The sequence below is a fragment of the Jaculus jaculus genome, chromosome 2, assembly GCF_020740685.1.
Source record: "Jaculus jaculus isolate mJacJac1 chromosome 2, mJacJac1.mat.Y.cur, whole genome shotgun sequence".
Classification (NCBI taxonomy): domain Eukaryota; kingdom Metazoa; phylum Chordata; class Mammalia; order Rodentia; family Dipodidae; genus Jaculus; species Jaculus jaculus.
Window position 1 is genome coordinate 129,760,698 of NC_059103.1, and position 21,602 is coordinate 129,782,299.

Sequence of the window (21,602 nt, forward strand, 5' to 3'; positions counted from 1 at the left end):
TCTGAGTATGAACTCCTCCATCAGTGTGCCAATGAGTGAGAAATGAGATACCAGGAGGTTAAGCTATTTTCCTATTTTTCTCATGGTAAATTGGCCCCAAGTAATTTCAAATCAGTTTTATTTTAAAGTAAACCAAAACTACATGAGAGACTCTGGCAATCTAGGGTCAGGGTCAAAGTCCCTCTGGAAAGTTGAAGGGAACAAAAATGAGAAGACAAGAGGCAGTTTAAAAATTTTAGATAACCTGTGAGTATATTTTAAATCCTAGAAATTTTTCTTGAGATAAGAAGTTTTATCTAAAATACATTTAATTTATAGCTAAAATAATATAACTGTGATATCTGTATTTTCAGTGTTGCTAGATTTTATTCACAACTTCAAGAACACTGGTGGATAATTTTGCTCAGATGTTTTGTTAAAACTTTTGGCTATCACTCAATTCCAAACTGTAAGAACTGACATTTTATGAAATGATCCCTTGAAACTGCTGAGTTTTAAACTGAAGTTTTAATAAGAGGAGATATAAGCTCCAGTTTCATAATGAAACCTAAGCAGCTCCGTTTGATCCAAGCTTCACATGAACATACCCACCCACCCCCACCCCCCGCCACACACACACACAAATGGAAACAATCACTAAACTTGAGACATTCAATCCAAAGCCAACCTCAGTTTACTCTCAGGGCTATTTTAATAATATGCTTTTAATCTTATCATTGAAATCCAAAGATCTGGAATGACCTGTGAAAACTCACAGTATTTCATAGCCAAATTTGCCTATTATCAGAAGCATGATTTTTCTCCTCCAAGTTATCATCCAATTCCAGAGTTGCAACTGTAAATTCAGGAAGCAATAATAGATCTCTATTATGTGTTAGGCACTGTGATATTCTGGGAAAAGCTGAATAAAAAGATACTTGTCTTCCAAGAATTATAGGGGAAGAAATAGCCATAAAATGTGCAGGGGTTATGGATTTAGAATGACATAGGAGTCAGAGGATACATATGAACTCTATCTATCACAGGGGAAAAAGGGAAGAGATTATACTTTTCATGGAACGGTACTGAACAAATTGAGGAAATTCACAATGGGGAAGTAAGCAGAGAGTAGATGAAAGATTTGGTTAGGCAATTTAGTAGTTCAAACAGAAGTAGGAAGACATGGAAACATGGAACCTTGAAAAAAAAAATAAGAAAACTTAAGTTCTGATTCTGAATTCCAAATATGTAAGTATGAAGAGCAGAAGTGTGCAGCACATAGAAGGCGGGTTGGTGAGCAGAAGGGTAACATAGTCATATTGAATTTTCCAAAGACTAAGCTGGCATCAGGTTGGCAAGAAGCAGCAAAAAGAGGTGGAGTCTTTGGACAGCTAGGGCATTACTATACCAACACAAGTGGAAAATCATTAGGATTTAACAACACATGGTCAAATGAAAAAGAAAAAAGCAGAAGAATATGAATATGTCAAGATAAAGAGTTCTGGATTGGGTTGAAGAACAAGAAAGAGAGAAAGATAAAGAAGGTGAAAGTGTGTGTAAAAGAGCAGCCAATTTGGAGAATTACATTCATTTGAATCCTGAACAGAGGTATTCACTGTGGAATAATAAATAGAAATACCCCTTTGAAGGTAGGTGTGTGGCTCTCAAGTACTATAGGAAAAGAGATGCTCAGTGATAAAGAATCACAAGATTTGCTGGTTAGTGGCACCGTCCATATATATCTATGAGTGACAGCCCCACTTTGTAATTATATACCAAGAAGGGAAGAAACTCAAACCTTACAGATCATAGGTATTTAATTGACACATGGACAAAAAGGAGAGAACACATCCCCACACCATACACAAGCCCTAAGGAGAAGGGTAAGATGGAAAACCAGGTGCAAAAGGCCTCACATAAACAGAAGGAAGTGATCCAAAAGAAATGAGGGAGCATTTAATTAATTAATTTGTTCACTCATTTGACAATGTATCCATTGACTATCTGGAAGAACTCCTCTCATTCCTGTAGTGGGGATGCAGGGAGAACGGGGGAAAAAGTTCTCACCACTGTTAGCCCCTTAGTCATGTTTCACCTGAAATTCCTGGAGGATGGGGACATTTATGTAAGCACTATCTTATTACCTGTCCTTTTTGAATTAAAAAAAAAATCCATGGACTAGAGTCAGACAATAAAATTTTGTGATGCTTATTTACAACCTCTGATCAAGTGATGAGAGGAGCTCTATCCCTGAGTCCTTTCACAGGCTGATCATTATTGGAGAATTTGAATTATTTTCCAATGTCCACTAAGGGGAAAAATACGTCATAAGAAATTATGGTTATACAAGGCCTGCAAATACTTTTACCTGAAAAGTGAATCTGATATTACATATTTTAAAAACCATTACTTTTATCTTTGATGGAAAGCAAAAAATTAAAACAAAATTTGAAAAATCAAAACCAGAAACGCATCTAAATTAGACTGGTTATCTTCATTGTTGCTTAGCTATTTAATTCATTTAACTTTGAAGTTAAGATTAAAAACATACATTAACTTTGATTCGAAATAAGTTATTACTTTTCAGGGAATGGAAAATATGATATTATGTAAAACTTGGGACTCATTTGGTCATGTCTACTATACTCTATAGACCAATAATAGATCTTTATGCACTTACTTTTTCATGAAACTTTGTGATTTGTGCCCTATTCTAAGTGTAGTTTTACTATTATAATGTTTTATTGTTAGTTTAAATAATATGTTCTTCTCTTTCAGCACTTTTTCTCTTTCAGAACTTCCCCACTAGCTACCTAACACAGAACATAGTAGCACATTTCCTGGAATTCATGACAATGTCTGGGCAAGGCTTAGTCTGTATAACCCATTTGGAAATAGTTGCATCTCAAACACCTTTCTGCCTATCACTGTCTGTACCCTGCAGAAGTATGGTTTCAATTTTGCTTCTGAAATATGAGTCAAGCTAGGCTGCTGACAAATACTTCCCCTCTGTCATAACATTTCACTTACTCTATAGTCCAGACAGTCTGTGGGTTCCATCTCTCACCCAGTCTCACTGAAACAGCATTTTCTGTTAGAGTTTATTTTTTGTTAAGGAATGCAAAATCACATCCTGTGCCCAAAGAACAGAAGTGTGAGGACTGTGGACATGTCCTCAATGATGTAACACCACCCTTTGGGTAATGAAGAGCAATCACATGCTGCTTAGCAGCTACTCCACCTCCTGGTGAGTGTACATGAGTATTTGTAGTCTTGAATGATTTGTACCCCAGGAATTAATCAAGCATGTCTAATGCAGAGTAGAAACAGTCTGAAATACATACTCCATTGACTGGAACTTAATTACTATTTTCTCTGTTTTCTAGCAACATGGTAAGGTCACGGATATAGGGTTCCAAATCTCACTGGACATTTGTCATGCCCCTGGTAAAGCATTAGGAAAACATCTACAGTGCTCTCAACTTTAACACTTGAGAACTAACACAATCTTATCCAAGTGTAAACAATTCACTAAAGTTAAACATGTGGGAAGTGATGTGAATTCTTAAGCAAAATGAGTAAAGCCAAAGTGCCAAGACACTCCACTGGGTTTATTAGCAAACCAATCATTTTCAAGTGTTACACTCAGCACAGTGAATATTTCGATTGAGATTCATCTCTTTAGGTATAAAGGTAAAAGTCTGATTGAATTTTAAAAATGTTTATTTCAAGTAAAAATAAAATTATCCATTTTTATAATGAATGTATAAACAGAATATTTAGAATAAAGATAGAAATAAATAGATTTCAGTATGAAACACAAAGCCTGGCACATTTTATTTTAAAAATATAATCAGTGTAATAAGAAGAGAAGAGAAAATGATGAATAAATAACTACCTGATTTTTGCATAGCACATGGAATTTTGTCATTAAAGGTGAGTTTATTGGAGCCAATTCACAAGACTAGCCTCAGGAGCAGAAAGTTACAGAATGGTTCTAATATAGTTTAAACCATGCAGTGAAGACCTCCAGCAGTCCTCTGTATTTTCTTTTCTTTTCTCTCTCTTTCTCTCTCTCTCTCTCTCTCTCTCTCTCTCTCTCTCTCTCTCTCTCTCTCTTTCTCTTTTTAGGAATGTACATAAGGAGAATGTAGTTTGACAAGTCAGTTTTCATTTTCAGTACATACTACAGGGTCTTGGAAGCCTGTAGGTTATGATTGAAAGTTTGCTACAACTTGTCTGAGCTTCTTGAGCTTATGTTAGCTTCCTTGAAAAAATAGTGTTGCCCAAAGAACAAACTACACCTTTATGACCACTGAAGACATGTTAAATGTAGGTGGGAACAAATGATACTAGAAAGGGAAGGGAAGGTGATCTATTGCAGGTTCCTTAAAGTAATGTCATCAGAATAACTTTTAAAAAGATAATCAGAAAAATATGGATAGCGATAATCTTCTAAAAGAGCTGAAAAATAAAAAGTAAGATAAAATGAACTGAATGAAATGAAAATAGCTTGATACTGAAGGAAGGAGACACATTAAAATCAAAAGCAAAAATAATCAAACTGATTCTCCAGGTACAAAAAGGTAAAAACAATTCCAGAGCTCTGTGAAACATATGAGAGCTGAATTCAACAGGCTAAATTGATCTTTGAGCAATTTTCTTCCTGGGGAAGATAATTCATTTTTTAACCTTAATGAATTTATTAAATTCCCCATAGGCAAAAAAGTCATTTACACTTTTTAAGTACAGAATGATCTGTGGGTTTTCAAAGCAGCTTTATAAGATATGAGACATTATTACAAGTGTGTGAACAATTGGGTTTCTAAGTCCTTTAAGTCCAACCTGTGCATGGTTTTGGAAATCTCTGATGCAATATCAATATCCATAACAGTGTTTTCCCTGGCAAAGTAAACAGAGCAGAAGGAAGATCAAGCAGCATCTTAGAAGGTGCCTTACTAATCTCTAAATAAAATGTGGATTGCTAATGCATTGTACCATTGTTGCTTAATTCATTTTGTGTGGAAATACAAAATATCCTAGATAATTGTCAATTGACATAATTTCTGTTCACAAAAAAACTATGCTTAAAATCCTATGTGCCATGCACACTCACACACACACAGAAACACACACACCCGATGTAAAGTATCTTTTTGTTTATTCTAGATATACATATTCATATTTGCCAAATTAGATTGCTAATTTAACATTAAAATACATAATAAGGACTGGAGAGATAGCTTAGTGGTAAAGCACTTGCCTGTGAAGCCTAAGGATCTCATCTCCAGGCTCAATTCTCCAGGACCCAGTTAGCCAGATGCAAAGGGGAGCATATGTCTGGAGTTCCTTTGCAGTGGCTGGAGGCCGTGGAACACCCATTCTCTATATCTGCCTCTTTCTCTCTCTGTCTGTTGCTCTCAAATAAATAAATAAAAATAAACATTTTTTAAAAAATACATAATGAAAATATGTTCCAAATATGAAAATACTGACATCATTATACTCCTAAAATTATTTCTGCCCTTAAAAGGAGGTTGATGGACTACTTCTGGCCAAGATGATAGCCACCTAGCTTCACTGAAAATCCCAGGGAAAGAAAGGCAAGACATTAAGGGTTCACTGAGTCTTTCAGGGGAGAGCAATCTCCCATAGATTGCCAGTGGGAGGGCACAGAGGGAGGAAAAACAGAGAAATGCTGATCCCCTCATGGGCGGGTAGCCAACCCCTCAACCAAAGTAGCCACTGTATCCATGGGACACCCCCTCGCAGATCAAGCAAGGGTGTTGTTTTCCTGGTGAATCTGGTACCAGCACAAGGGGAAAGGAGATCAACACAGAGAAAAATCAACTCTTACCAAATCAGAGAGCCAGAGACCCAGAGGCTCCCCAATACCTCATCACTGAAGAGACCAAAAATGTATCCAACATGGCTCAGGTTAATTTTGTGGAACAGAGGGCAGGAAGAATGTCAGAGCCACATGTTGGGTCATGATATGCAGAGACATTTCTCCTACCCATAACTGTGGGCTAACTCCACAATGCATGACCCATATACCTCAGCAAGGAGGGGCCAAGGGGAGGGGTAGGTCATGGATGAGCCTAATAATGGTACCAAACTGACTGTATTTGCTGAATACAAAACTAATTAATAATTTAAAAAAAATGGAGGTTGATGGGAGCCATCTGTCCCTTCTGGCAAATAGTACAATCAGTTGATATCACCTGTGAAGGAGACAGTAAGCTCAGGCCTTACTAAACATCACATCTGCTGGCATCTTGATGTGAAACTTCATTGCCTCCAGATGAGAAATTCTCACTGTTTACTATTACACTATTCTAAACAGGGACACTCACTCTCTTGACCCAGACTATTTTAAGTACTTTGTTGAAATACCCCCAAGATAGTCATAAAAACATATTTTCTGTGCTCAACTCTTTTTATAGCTAGAGAGATGATAGTAATATAATAGAGCGATTTAAGAGTATACAAATATTCTTAAAATATTTACTATAAAAGAAATATGATTGGCTGGAGAGATGGCTTAGAGGTTAAGATGCTCGTCTGCAAAGCCAAAGGACCCAGGTTTAATTCCCCAGGACCCACACATGACAGATGCACAAGGTAGTGAAGTGCCTGGAGTTTGTGTACAATGGCTGAAGGCCCTGGTAGGCCTATTCTCTCTCTTTCTCTCTCCCTCTGTCAACCTTTTCTCTATCTCTCTCTCAAATAAATAAAATTTAAAAAAATACATTTAATAACATTAACATAGTACTATACCTTATGGTATATATTCAAATTATGTAAATTCCCCATGTACATTATTTAGGTTGTTAGTACTTGGTATACCACTAACAAGATTTGTGCAAAACGTGTGGATAAACTTATAGATTGATATATACCACAATGACTCACAACTCAACACAAGACCACAAACATAATTACAGCATGGCACTAGTTATAAGTAAAGCTAAAAGATGCAGTAGTAATACCTCATGTCTGGCTCTAGCATGCCTATTCCCTCTCTCTCTCTCTTTCTCTCTCTCTCTCCCTCTCTCTCTTGTCTCTTTCTTTCTTTCCCACCTTTAACTCTCTTTCAAATAAATGAAACATTTTTTCCAAAAAATAAAAATAGCATTTTTCTTTAGTAATCATACTGCCATACATATGATATGACATTTATGTAACATTACTTCACAAATAATACTATTTTGTGAAATATAATTTGAATGGTTGGTCTAATCTAGGATAGGATAATTTCTTACTTATTGACTAGCAAAATGCATAGAGGGGTATAAGGATGGCTGGGTGAATGAAAACTTAGGAAACCTTTCAGAAGTTTATGAAACTGCATCATTTCAGTTCTTAAAATGTCATCAAACTTCATCTGTTAGTTCTATATCTGCAAATTCAATCAACTGCAGATTGAAAATATTGCCCAATTCTCTCTATACTGAACCCAGCAAAGTTTTTATATATCTTCATTCCTTAAGCAATACAGTATAACAATTATTTGCATAACATTTATATTATATCAGATATTATAAGTAATCTAGCAATAATTTCAAATATATGGAAGGCTTATATTTAAATGTGATTCCATACTATGTAGAAATTCAAGAGTCTGTGGGGGTTGGTACCTGAGAAAGTCCTGGAACTGATTTCCTGCTGATATTGAGGAAGAAGTTTACAAAGTTTCCAGAAGGTAATTGATGAGGTGACCAAATTATAACAGTTTCATATGCATTTAGATAACTTTAAATTTTTTTATTTTTATTTATTTATTTGAGTGTGACACAGAGAGAAAGAGGGAGAGAGAGAGAGAGAATGGGCGCTCCAGGGCCTCCAGCCACTGCAAATGAACTCCAGACGCGTGCGCCCCCTTGTGCATCTGGCTAACGTGGGTCCTGGGGAATCAAGCCTCAAACCAGGGTCCTTAGGCTTCACAGGCAAGCGCTGAAGGGCTAAGCCATCTCTCCAGCCCAACATTTAGCTAACTTTAAAACATTAAGACATTATTAAAACTACATAAACATTATTAAAAATTAAAATTTGACTTCAAAGATGATAAATCAAAAGGTTTGTCCCTAATTTCCCCATCTAAGACATCCTCCTCCAATATATTTATTGACAAATATCAGAATGCAGAGAAATTGCACAGATCTTGAGGGCATGCTTTCAATTGCTGTAACTGAGATTGATCAATATCCTTCTGGGAGTTTTTATAGTCAGTGGTAGCTATTTAATTCTTTTCTTGAATTAAAATTGATTGTCTATAACTCTACCTACAGCATTTCTTAGGATTCATTTTAACTGAAGTCATTATTTCATAGTGATTAATACCTCATGACAACTTCCCCAGCTTCATAAGACAGTTACTTCCTTCAATTTGACCTCTTATGTGGCATTTAATTACTTATAAAAAAGTTTTGAATGTAATGTGTATCCCTAACATTATGTCATTTTTCTCTGAGATCACTTATTAGAACATTTGGTAAGGCTGCCTATCTCATCTAGTAACAATTAATTTCACAAATGTTTCCAAGTCACCATCATTTCAATCTAAAAATTATTTGGTTATGTACATTAACACCACCTTTTCTAAATATCTCAAAAAGACTTTTTTTTCTTTCCTCTGAAACTATTAATGTGGAAATTTACCAAAGGCCTTCAAAATGGATTTGCATTTCAAAAATGAGTAGTTAGAGGAGTTATTTCCACCTCTATAAATCGTACTACTCCTACAATAACATTTTGCTTACATTCTCATGGATTTCATCTCTTATCACAATTGGATGACCTAGCTTTTATACCAACTTCATGGCCAATGTTACAAAGAACCTTAATGGAGAAGAGGTACTCATGTATTTGTGTGTGTGTGTGTGTGTGTGTGTGTGTGTGTGTATTTGTGTTAACATTCATATATATATATGTAAACTGTAGAACAATTGAACCCGCCAAATGTTAAATTTTGGCCTAAAAGATGCTAGTATAACTCCATGTAACTTCCCTGTGCTAATGAAACAAAGTTGGTAAAACAGCTCAGGGATAGGCACAGGCCAGTGCATTGCATGTAAGGAACTGGTCATTTCCTTCTACTATGCTAGAAATGGTGCAGCCCTTCCAAACACCGACTGTGTGGATTATAAGAGGTTGTGTGAACTACCAAAACTGTTGTGTCTATTCAACTAATTTTGTGTCTATGAAGACAGGGACTTTACTGACAGTGATAATTTAGCAAATTTCCTTTTAAATAACAATTTATTTTCATGTAGTTATCGACTTAACATTCTCTAAGTCACTTCCTATTTTGTAGAGCACATATAGTTTACATATAGACAGAAACAAAACAATTCATAGTTATGTCACTTTTCCTGAGTCCAAACTGATATTTTTTGTTTGCTTTTTAAAATAAAGACTAAATCTTAATGAAAGTGAAATACTTTCTTATCTTTTTTATCTTGATGACAATGATACTTTCTAGTAGGAACTCAGGAAATGTGCAATAAAATGTATCCATTCCTGAGTGCAGATGGCTGAGAAAATTAACTCAAATGTAAACCACATGCTTTGTAAGAGCTTCAGTTGCAAAAGGCAAATGTTCTTTAAAAAACGCTTGGCTGGCATTCTAGAGGCAGCCACTACAAACACGGAATTCCTTTGAAAGAACCAGATGTGGTGACTCTGAGCAGACTGTATTAGGATAGTTTCTCAAAAGATTAAGTGTTAAACTCTATGAGGAGTTTATGTGTAGGACAAGTAATTTCCTCTCAGATGTTACTCGCATAGCAGTTAGTTGAAGTATGTGCAATAAGATATTTCTAAATTGAGAAAGTGGCCAATATATGAGATCAATGCACACCTCAGATTTGGGGAAAATTTGAAAGGGAAAAATGATATCTTAGAGGACTGTTCATAGAATATCCCCAGAATCTTGTGGAAGGGGATTATGGGTCATGTATTCTTACAAGCCAAGTTTGTGATAACCCAAACCAATATGTTGAAACTTTAACCAAGAAAATGTCAGAGTGTGGCTTATTGGAGCTAAGACCTTTAAAAAGGTAATTAACTTAAAATGACTATATTTGAATATGTTGTGATCTGGTCTGATATAACATTGAAAACTGAGCCTGCAGAAGAGCTTGAGGTAGTCATACACAGAAAGAAATCACACTGTCCAAACAAGAAGAAAAGATGCCCATGCAAAAGGTGAGGAAAGAAAACCAAGGAGAAATTTACAAATGCCTTAATTTTGGAAATCTTGCCTTCAACACTATATACGTCTCAGTATTTTGTTATGATTGTGCAATGGTCAATTTTTGGGGGGTTGTCAGAACTCATCAATAGGGATATGGTCAAAGCAGAAGCCAGAGAAGTGGGTCTCAAAGGAAGGTACTGGAACTATTCTCTGTAATTAGGAGTGTTTTTCCTCACACTGGAGCAGAGACTTTCTTCCAGGGATCTGGACCTGACTGGGTTCTGCTGACCTTCAAGACAGGTCTTCATTCTTAGAATGGGTCTTGATGATGAGTAGGGCACATCTGAGAGAGATTGTATGCAGGGTTTCATACATAACCAGGTGGACCCTGATGAATTACTCAAATGCATATGAATTGAAAATGATGCAAGGGAAAGTGTGACCAAAGATGGCAGCTTGAGTTTGTGCCATGGCCAACACCAAGAAGCAGAGGCTTTCAAAAATTGGTAGAGATCTATGTGGCAGAAGTTACAATGGTAGTAAGAATTCTCCAATAGCACTCTATTCCTTACCAGGGGAAGGGCCCCCAGGCTGTTTTGGTACTAAGAAATTGGAGGAAGCACTTATGTGTCAAGTGTATGACATGAGTCTCTCAGTCATACTAGTTCTGATTAACAGTGGTGGTAGATGGAGCCCCCTCATGTTGCCAGTTATGATCCATCTGCTCCCTGCTTTGATCACAGCCAGGATTCCCTCTTTGCTCTCTAAGGAGTAGTTTATAGACATGACTATGTCTAGGCAGGTATATACTTTCACAGCTCTGACCCAGCAGATGATATAGAGAGCATTTTAGGATATATGATCAGTGATCAGGAATTCCATGAAACAGCCATTGGTAGAACTGGTAGAAACAAACACAAGTGTAAAGTGGGCCACATTTTCAAATCAAATACTATTATTATAACAAGGCTCCTTGTAGTTCTCATGAAAAAAAAGCAAAAGTAGATAGATGTGCCAGAATTGGGGAGTGAAATAATTGTAAGAAAATGCTGTTTGAGAGCACTTTAGAAAGATTTTCACCTTTTGGGGGTAGAATGAGATTGTCTGCCAACAGGCAGAAAATAGAAAGAAACCAAGGAAGCATATTAACGCAGATGCATTGTGACTAATACCTCTATAGCATATGAAAATGATTGTCAAAAAGTCAAAAACTTACAAAATGTTCAGAGGAAACTGTCCTTGCTCTATCATTCATTTAATTTCAAAATTGATAGTAAAAATATTTTTATATCTTGTTTACATAATCACTTCTTTCAAATGGAATCTTTCCAACTCTTAAATGAGTGACACATAATCAACATTATTAATCCTTGGAGTTTAAACATGCATTATTATCAGATATTTTGCTAATTCTTTGAATAGTTTTCAGTAGTTCCTTTTCTCTGCCAAAAAAAAAGAAGAGAAGAAGGAAGAGCTAGTCAAAACTAAAGATAAATTTTCAACATTATACCAACTCTTTAAGGGTACAACTTACTTGAAAGTTGGATATGTTTTAAGTGACCACAGTGGCCCCAAGGAGGGGCCACAGGGAGGGGTTAGTACATGGATGAGCCTAATAATGATATCAACTTGACAGTATTCACTGAGTGCAGAACTATTTAATAAAAATAAATAAATAAATATAACCATCCCTATAATTCATTTAGAAAAATTCAATTACCCCAGAAACTTCAGTTGTGTCCCTTCCATGACATTTCTAACTATTTATGGCTCTAATCTACTATGGACATGCTTTTCCCATCACTGTAGATTAAATGTCTCAGTTCTAGAGTCTTCTATATGCATAGTTTTGCAACATGAATCTGTTTGTAACTAGCACTTTAGTTTTGCAACATATTTTGAGAGCCATTTATGTTCCTTTTTATTGTTCAGTCATACACTATTGTGTGAAAATTATGCTTTATTTACATATTCATGTTCTGGCAAACAGGTATTGGGTACAGCTTGGGGTTTGTATGAAGAAAGCTGCCATGAACTTTCTCATGCATGGTCTTAGGAGGCCACACATTTTCTCTTGTCAGAAAATGCCCAGAAGTTACATTGCTATATCATTTGGTAAGTGTATGGTTGATACTGTAAGAAACTGCCAGTGTTCTGAAGCAAGTGTATCATTTTACCTTCTCCCTAGAAATATATGTTTTCTAAATCACAGGCATCATAGCTCTAATGTATTCTACTCCAGCCATTCTAGAGCATAAGGAATGGTACCTCCTTCTGATTTGTACTTGTTTTTTCCTGATGATGAATGATGTTGAATACCTGGTAAAGTGTATATTGTCTGTTTGTAGATCTACTTTTTGAAGTAATTGTTCAGATATTTTGTCTTCCATTACTGACCTCATTCTACTCACTACTGAATTATGAGTTATGTCTGCAAATCCTTGGTCAGTGACATATATTTACAGCATTTTTTTCTTTCTCCCATTGTGTTACTTGGATTTTCTTTTTTTGCATTATTTTTATTTTTATTGACAACTTCCATAATTATAGACAGTAAACCATAATAATTCCATCCTCTCCCCTACTTTCCCCTTTATAAATCTACTCTCCATCATATCCTCGCCCTTTTACAATTTATCACTCTATATATTAATGTATTTATCTCTTCCTCCTATTATGAGGGTCTTGTATAGGTAGTACCAGGCACTGCAAGGTCATAGATAACAAGGCAAATTTCTGACTGAACAGTTTCATTGTAAGCAGTCCTACCCTTTCCTTGGCTCTTATATTCTTTTCACCACCACTTCTGCAATGGACTCTGAGCCATGGAAGGTATGAAAGAGATATTTCAGTGTTGAATAAACTTCTGTCACTTCTTTTCAGAATTATGGTACATTTTAGGTCATCCCAGTGGCCACCATCACATGAACAGAGAAGCTTCTTGGGCTGGAGGGGTGACTTAGCAGTTAAGTTATTTGCCTGCAAAGCCAAAGGACCCAGGTTTAGTACCCCAGGACCCTTGTAAGCCAGATGAACAAGGTAGCCCATTTCTCTGGGGCTGTTTGTAGTGGCTGGAAGCCCTGGTGTGCTTGTTTTCTCTCTCTCTCTCTCTCTCTCTCTCTCTCTCTCTAAAATACATACATACATACATACATACATACATACATACATACATACATACACAAATCTTAAAAACGATAAGCTTCTCCAAAATTAAGAGTAGAATTAATATATGGGTATGAACATTAAGAAATATGCTTACAGTGCTCACTTTGGCAGCACATATACTAAATTGGAACAATACAGAGAAGACTAGAATGGCTCCTACACAAGGATGACACACAAATTTGTGAAGCATTCCATACTTTTACAACATTCCAAGCAAATGGGAATAAGAAACAAGCAGGCATAGCCATACTAATATCAGATAAAATAGACTTCAAGCCAAAAATAATAAAAAAAAAAAACTAGAGAAGGCCACTTCTTACTGATCAAGGGCACAATCCAGCAAGAGGATATTACAATCATCAATCTTTATGCACCAAACACAGGTGCACCACAATTCATAAAACAAAACATACTTGACAATAAAACAGAAATAACTACCAACAACATCATAGTTGGGGACTTCAATATACCATTATCATCAATAAATAGATCATCCAAACAGAAATTCAACAGGAAAGTGTCAGAGCTTAACAAAACCATAGAACATTTAGACCTAACAGACATCTACAGATCATTTCACCCCAATCCATGAAGTGCACATTCTCAGCAGCACACAGAACCTTCTCTAAAATAGATCATATACTGGGTCACAAAGCCTGCCTCCATATATTTAGGAAGATTGACATAATCTCCTGCATGATATAAGATCACAATGCTATATTGCTAGAAATTATTAACAAAACACACACCAAAATTAGCATCATCTCCTGGAAACAGACAGCACATTTTTAAACAATAAAAGGGTAGTGGATGAAATAAATAAAATTGTGAAATTCTAGATATGAATACAATGAGAACACATCTTACAAAAACTTATGGGACACAATGAAGGCAGTCCTCATGGAAAAATTCATAGCATTAAATGTCTTTATAAGAAAGACAGAGAGATCCCAAATCAATAATCTAACCATCCACCTAAAAGCACTGGAAAAGCAAGAATAATCCAACCCAAAAAGCTCCAGATGGAAAGAAATAATTGTGATCTGAGCAGAAATTCATGAATTGGAAACTAAGGAAGCACTAAGAAAATTGATGAAACAAGCATTGGTTCTTTGAAAAATAAACGAGATTGACAAACCCCTGGCCAATTATATCAAGCAAAAAAAAAAAAGAGGTGCTTGAAATTAATAAAATTAGAAGTAAAAACAGAGAGATCACAGCAGACATAAACGATATTGGGAGAATCATCAGGACTTATTTCCAGAAACCTCTACCCCACAATAATGGATAATATGGAGGAAATGGATAAATTCCTACACACATACTGACTACCAAAGCTAAACTTAGAGCAGATTAATCTCCTAAACAAACTTATCACACCCATCAAAATTGAAAAGGTAATAAAAATCCTCCCCAAAAAGAAGAGCCCAGGATCAGATGGCTTCTCTGCTGAATTCTATCAAACCTTCATGGAAAAACTGGAAGCAATTTTTCTCAAACTGTGCCACACAATTGGAGATCAGGAAAGGCTCCCCAACTCCTTCTATGAAGCTACAATCACCTTAATACCAAAACCATGCAGAGATACTACAAGAAAAGAAAACTGCGGGCCTATTTCCCTGATGAACTTAGATGCAAAGATTCTGAACAAAATCCTCACAACACATCAAATTCAACAACACATCAAAAGCATTATCCACCTTGATCAAGTGGGCTTCATCCCAGGAACGCAGGAGTGGTTCAACATATGGAAATCTGTCAATGTAATATAACACATGAACAAGGCTAAACACAAAAACCACACGATCTTTTCCATAGATGCTGAAAAGGCCCTTGACAAAATACATGATCAAAACATTGGAGGGAACTGGCATGGTAGGCTTATATCTTAACACAACAAAGGCTATATACAAAGCTCTAAAAGCCCAAATAATACTTAATGGAGAGAGACTAAATTAAATTGCCATTGACATCAGGAACAAGACAGGGGTGTCCACTCTCACCTCTCCCCTTTAATATAGTACTGGAAGTCCTATCTCAAGCAATAAGACAGGAGAAAGAAATAAAGGAGATAGAATTTGCAAAGGAAAAATTTAGGTAAGCACTATTCACACATGATATGATTCTATACCCAAAAGCACTCCATTCCAAAATTCTTAAAGTTGATAACCTCTTTTAGCAAAGTATCAGGATAAAAAAAGCAATGCACAAAAGTCAGTAGCCTTTCTATATGCAAATAGCAAAATTACAGAGAAAGAAATTAGTGACATTGTCCCATTTTCAATAGCATCAAAAAATAAAATAAAATACCTTGGAATAACATTAACCAAGGAAGTGAAAGATCTATACAATGAAAACATAAAAAAGAAACTGAGGAGGACTTAAGAAAATAGAAAGACCTCCCATGCTCCTGCAGTGGTGAATTAACATTGTGAAAATGGCAATCCCTCCAAAGGCAATCTACAGATTTAATGCAATTACCATCAAAATCCCAACATCGTCCTTCACGGAGATATGAAAATTAATCTCAAACTTCATGCGGAAAGGCAGAAGGCCTTGGATATCCAAGCATATCCTCAGCAAAAGAACCACCTCTGGAGACATCACCATACCTGATGTAAAGCTATATTACAAAGCCATAATAATAATAATAAAGCATGGTACTAGCATAAAACAGGACTATAGACCACTGGGATAGAATCAAGGACCCTAACTTTGGTCAAGTAACTGTAGCTACTTGATATATGACAAAAGCCATAACAATATAGGCTGGAAAATATAGCATCTTCAACAAATGGTGATGGACAAAGTGGATAATCATATGCAAGAAATTGCCATGCACAATAATCAAGTCCAAATGGATCAAAGACCTCAATATAACATCAGAAACTCAGCTACTACTGAAAGAAAAATTAGGAGGAACATATTCCATGGTTTAGGAATGGGAAAAGACTTCCTGAACAAAACCCCAGTAGCACAGGATCTTAAACAATCACTCAGCCAATGGGATCTTATAAAGCTGAAAAATTACTTCACAGGCATACAATAAGCAGAGCCAGTAGATTACGCACAGAATGAGAGAAAATATCTGCTGAATATCCAACTGACAGAGGCCTAATTTATAGAATCTACAAAAAAGTCAAAAATCTAGACAATAAAAAGTCAAACAACCCATTCACAAAATGGGGCAAGTACTGCACAGGGAGTTCACAGAGGAAGAAATACAAATGGCAAGCACAAACCTAAGGAAAAATTCATCATCCCTAACCATCAGGGAAATGCACATTGAAACAACCATGAGATTCTACCTTACCACAGTAAGGATAGCAGAAATCAAAAAAATCAAATGCAAACAAATGTTGGTGAGGATGTGGAGAAATAGGAATGCTCATCCACTGTTGATGGGAATGTAAGATGGTTCAACCACTTTGGAAATCAATATGGAGACTCCTAAAAATAACTGACTATAGAGTTACCAACAGCCCCAGTTATTTTCTTACTGGGCATGTACCCAAAAAGCTCCATGCCTCAGCTCAGAGAGGCTTGTTCAACTACATTTATAGCTGCTCAATTTGTAATAGCCAAGAGCTGGAATCAACCCATATGTCCATCATTAGACAAATGGATAACTAAGATGTTGGTATATCTACATGATGGAATTCTACACAGAAGGAAAAATGACACAATGAAATTTGAAGAAAAGTGGTCAAAACTAAAACAGATCATTATCAGTGAACTCACCAAATCACAGAAAGATAATCACCACATAGTCTCACTCATCTACAGCTGCTGACCTGAATCTACCCAAGTTGCTAACATACCTACTGAGTATCTTGAAGACTGGACAATAGTGAATGTTGGGAGGGAGGTTAGATTAGGGAGGGAGAGGGACACAAAACTGGAACCCAAAGGCAATGGTACCATAAAACTCTACATCCTAAAAGACAGATCAAATGGTTGAACCTCCACCAGGCCTTTAGAGGAAACACTGGATTCGCAAGGCCCTGGTGAGAGTAATGATGAAAACTGTATATTATCTCCTCCTATTTATGCCTCTCTCCCTCTCTCTCTCTCTCTCTCTCTCTCTCTCTCTCTCTCTCTGTCTCTCTCTTCTCTCTCATTTGCTGTCTCTTTTTTTATATCACTTATCCCGTTCTTCCTTCTCTTCTTGGGCACTGACCTGTAACTCCTGGTACCAGCAGGTGGTTATCAACCACAATGAGCTTTTGATCACAGAGACCTACAAGTTCTCCCTAAAGAAGACAGATTTATGTCAGAGAACTTGAGGACCCACCATAGGTTAGTGGTTAGACCCTATTTCTGAAGACACCATACATTTTTGGTATATCATGGAGCTACATGGCTGGAAGCTGGAAGAGAGTCAGTCCCCAGACAGTTAGCATGTCTAGTGCCAGAAAATGCTACATGAGCAACTGGGGGATAATGACTAATAACTGTCCAAGCTACGCATGGTCTAACCTACTTAGCAGCAAACAACCTGACGTGATGCTTATATAAGTGCAATAGTGGTGCATAGCCATGGTGGGAAACCAACTGCTCTCCATTTGGTTAACTTGTCCACTCAGTGGAATGGAACCCATAGCTGGACCTGGGAATCCAGTCATAACCATATCCAAAAATGAACCCACTTTCCATTAAACTCTCTCTCAAAAACAATGGTTACCACCTTTACTTGGTGCTAACTTTACTCTCCATTGGAGAATCTGCTACTCTTTTTCAGATAGGCTTAGATCCTGAGGAGATAACTACTCCATCCTACCTCAAAACTGCCCCAGCTGAAACTAAGAATAAGTGGGGAAGCATACAGGAATGCTTCTTTCTTGGCCAAACTGGAACCAGCACAAAGGTGAAGGAGATAGACAAAGAGAACAATCAACCCCTACCAAACCAGATATCCAGAGACACAGAGGCACCCAAGATCCAACATGGAAGCAGACCTAATATGAACCCAACATGGCTCAAGGAAATTTGTGGAAGAGATGGAAAGAATGTCAGAGCCACATGTTTGGTCTTTGCACGCAGAGACATTTCCTCCTACCCAAAACTGATGGTTGACCCCACAATGCACGACCCATATACCCCAACAAGAAGGGTCCCTGTGGAAGGCAAGGACAGGGAAGAGGCTAACAATAGTACCAACTTGACCATATACACTGACTACAAGAATTAAAAATATATATATTTTAAAAAGTAATGTGTTTACAATGAAATTTGGTGAGCATAACATATGCATTTAGCCATAAAAGTGCAGGCAAGACACACCTAGGGTTTATGACTTACCTTACCATAGGCTTTTGATTTAGGTTTTCAGTACCAGGCATGATTCTCTTCCATGGAGTGGCTCTCCAATCCAATTGGAGAGCTGTTGGTTTTACTCATAAAAGTCATGCCACTATTTTACCTGTTCAGTCATTTGGCCAAACTTAGGTTTGCAGTATTCACTGTTTTCACCACTGATCACTTCTCTCCCATAGTGCAGCATGCAATGTAGCTTTTCCAGCTTTCTATCAGATGGTCTATAGGGAGGAGTTTTTCTGCTCATCTCCAGCTTAATTTCTCAGTGAACTTGCAGCCCAAACATGTAGAGTCTCCAGCAATCCAGTTTCACTATCTATTTCTGGTGGCAAACCAAGAGCTTTTGCAATGGCCTGTAACACTTTGGGGCCATCAAGGACCTCCTTGGCCAACAACTTACTGGAATATCCTAATTCTGGCACTGAAAGTAACAGTCTATGGCTTTTGAGTGTGCCATTATCCAAAAATGTAGTTTGCATATGGCTTATTCCCAACATCTTAAATTTTGATTAACCCTCCTACTGGGATTTTTTTATTCAATCTGTTCCCGTGACCTCAGTTAGGGCTTTGCACCCCCAGTAATCTGTTCATCTACTTACATATATACAATACCATCCCCTTAAGTCCTTCCCCCTCCTTTTTCTATCTTAGTGGCCTCTTCTACCAATTTTAACTCAAATTCACATACAATTCTAAATATTTGTAGCTAGGATCTACATATGAGAAAGACCATGTAATGTTTGGCTTTATGGGTTTGGGTGGCCTCACTTTATATAAACCTTTTGAGATCCATCTGTTTCACTGCAAGTTTTATAATTTCATTTTTTTTTTACTACTCCATTGTATAAATGTGCCACATCTTCATTATTCATTCATTAGGGACATATAGGTTGGTTCCATTTCCTAGCTATTGTGAACAGAGTAGCAATAAACATGGTTGAACAAGTATCTCTAAGGTAGTGAGAAGAGTCCTTAGGATGTATGTCTAGGAGTGGTATAGCTAGGTCATATGGCAAATCAGTTTTTAGCTGTCTCATGAACTTCCACACTAATTTCCACAATGGCTGTACCAGATTACATTTCCATCAGTAGTGTAGAAGGGTTCTTTTTCTGTATCCTCACCAGCATTTATTTCCTTTTTTAAAATTATAGCCACTCTGACAGGAGTGAGTTGGAATCTCAAATTAGCTTTAATTTGCATTTCCTTAATTTCTAAGGATGTAGAATATTTGTGTAGATGTTTATATGTCATCTGTATTCCTTCTCTTAAAAAAGTCTCTATTTAGTTCCATAGCCCACTTTTTAATTGGGTTGTTTGATTTCTTATTTAGTTTTCTGGGTTTTTGTATACACTATATATTAATCCTCTGTCAGATATACAGCTGGCAAAGATTTTCTCCCATGCTGCAGGTTGTCTCTTTGCTTGGCCAAACTGGAACCAGCACAAAGGTGAAGGATATAGACAAAGAGAACAATCAACCCCTACCAAACCAGATATCCAGAGACACAGAGGCACCCAAGATCCAGCACGGAAGCAAACCTAATATGAACAGTGTCCTTTGCTGTAGAAAAGCTTTGTAACTTCATAAGCTCCCAATGGTTGATTAGTGGTTTTATTGCCTGAACAACTGAGGCTACATTTAGAAAATCATTGCCTATGTCAATATGTTAAAAGGTTTTCCCTACTTTTTCCTCAGTTTCAGAGTTTCAGATGTGATATTAAGGTCCATGATCCATTTTGACATGATTATTGTGATATAAGGATCTATTTTCATCCTTCTACATATATATATCCAGTTTTTTTCCAGCACCATTTGTTAAAGAGGCTGTATTTTCTCCAAGGAATATTTTTGGAATTTTTGCTAAAAATCAGATGGCTGTAGCTGCCTCTTAGTATTGCCTTCATTTTGTCCCAAAGGTTTTGGTATTCGTTCGATTCTATATTTTTTAATACATTTTTTATTTCTTCAATGACACATTCATCATTTGGTAGTGTACAGTTTAGTTTCCATGATTTTGTGTATGATCTATAGTTTTTTTCTTATTGCTGGTTTGTAGTTTAATTCCATTGTGATCAGATAAAGTATAAGGAAGTATTTCAATTTTCCTGTATTTGTTAAGATTGGCCTTGTGTCCTAATATATGGTCAATTGTGGAGAATGTGCCATGTGCTGCTAGGAAAAATGTGTATTCTGCAGCATTTGGATGGAATGTTCTGTAGATACCTGTTTGATCCATTTGATCTTTGGCATCATTTAATCCAGATGTCTCTCTGATTATTTTTATTTTTTTTTATTATTTCTTTATATATTTTAGAGTGACAGACAGAAAGAGAAAGAGGCAGAGGTGGGGAGGGAGGGAGAATGGGCACACCAGGGCCTCCAGCTGTAGACAAACTCCAGGTGCATGCACCTCCTTATGCATCTGGCTGACATAGGTCCTGGGGAATTCAGTCTCAAACTGGGGTCCTTAGGCTTCATAGGCAAGTGCTTAACCACTAACCCATCTTTCCAGCCCTCTCTGTTTATTTTTTGATGGGATGACCTGTCAATTAATGAGAATAGTATATCAAAACCACCCACTATAATTGTGCTTGGTTTTATCTGTGACCTTAAGTCTAATGGTGTTTGTTGAAATTGGGAGCACTCATGTTAGGTGCATATATGTTTAGAATTGTAATGTCTTCCTTTTGAATGGTTCCTTTAATCAATACAAAGTGATGTTCTTATCTTTCCTCACTAATGTTGGTTTGAAGTTTACCCTGGCAAATATTAGGAAATCTGCAATACCTGCTTATTTCCCAGGCCCATTTGCTTGAAATACCATTTTCCATCCTTTCACCCTAACATACTCTCTTTTATGGAGAGGTGAGTTTCTTTGAAGCAACAAACAGAAGGATCCTTCCTTTTAACCCAGTATGCAGGTCTGTGTATTTTGGCTG

At 36.7% G+C, this 21,602-nt stretch overlaps 1 protein-coding gene and 1 non-coding gene across 2 annotated transcripts in view; both read left to right on the forward strand.

Moving 5' to 3' along the window:
• The window catches only part of LOC123458692, a 134,621-nt gene that overhangs the window by 69,252 nt on the left and 43,767 nt on the right, over positions 1-21,602 (forward strand). The gene's annotated exons all lie outside the window — the stretch shown is intronic.
• LOC123458997 lies at positions 13,441-13,546 on the forward strand. The gene has a single exon (XR_006635929.1). It is a non-coding gene; the product is annotated as a U6 spliceosomal RNA (small nuclear RNA).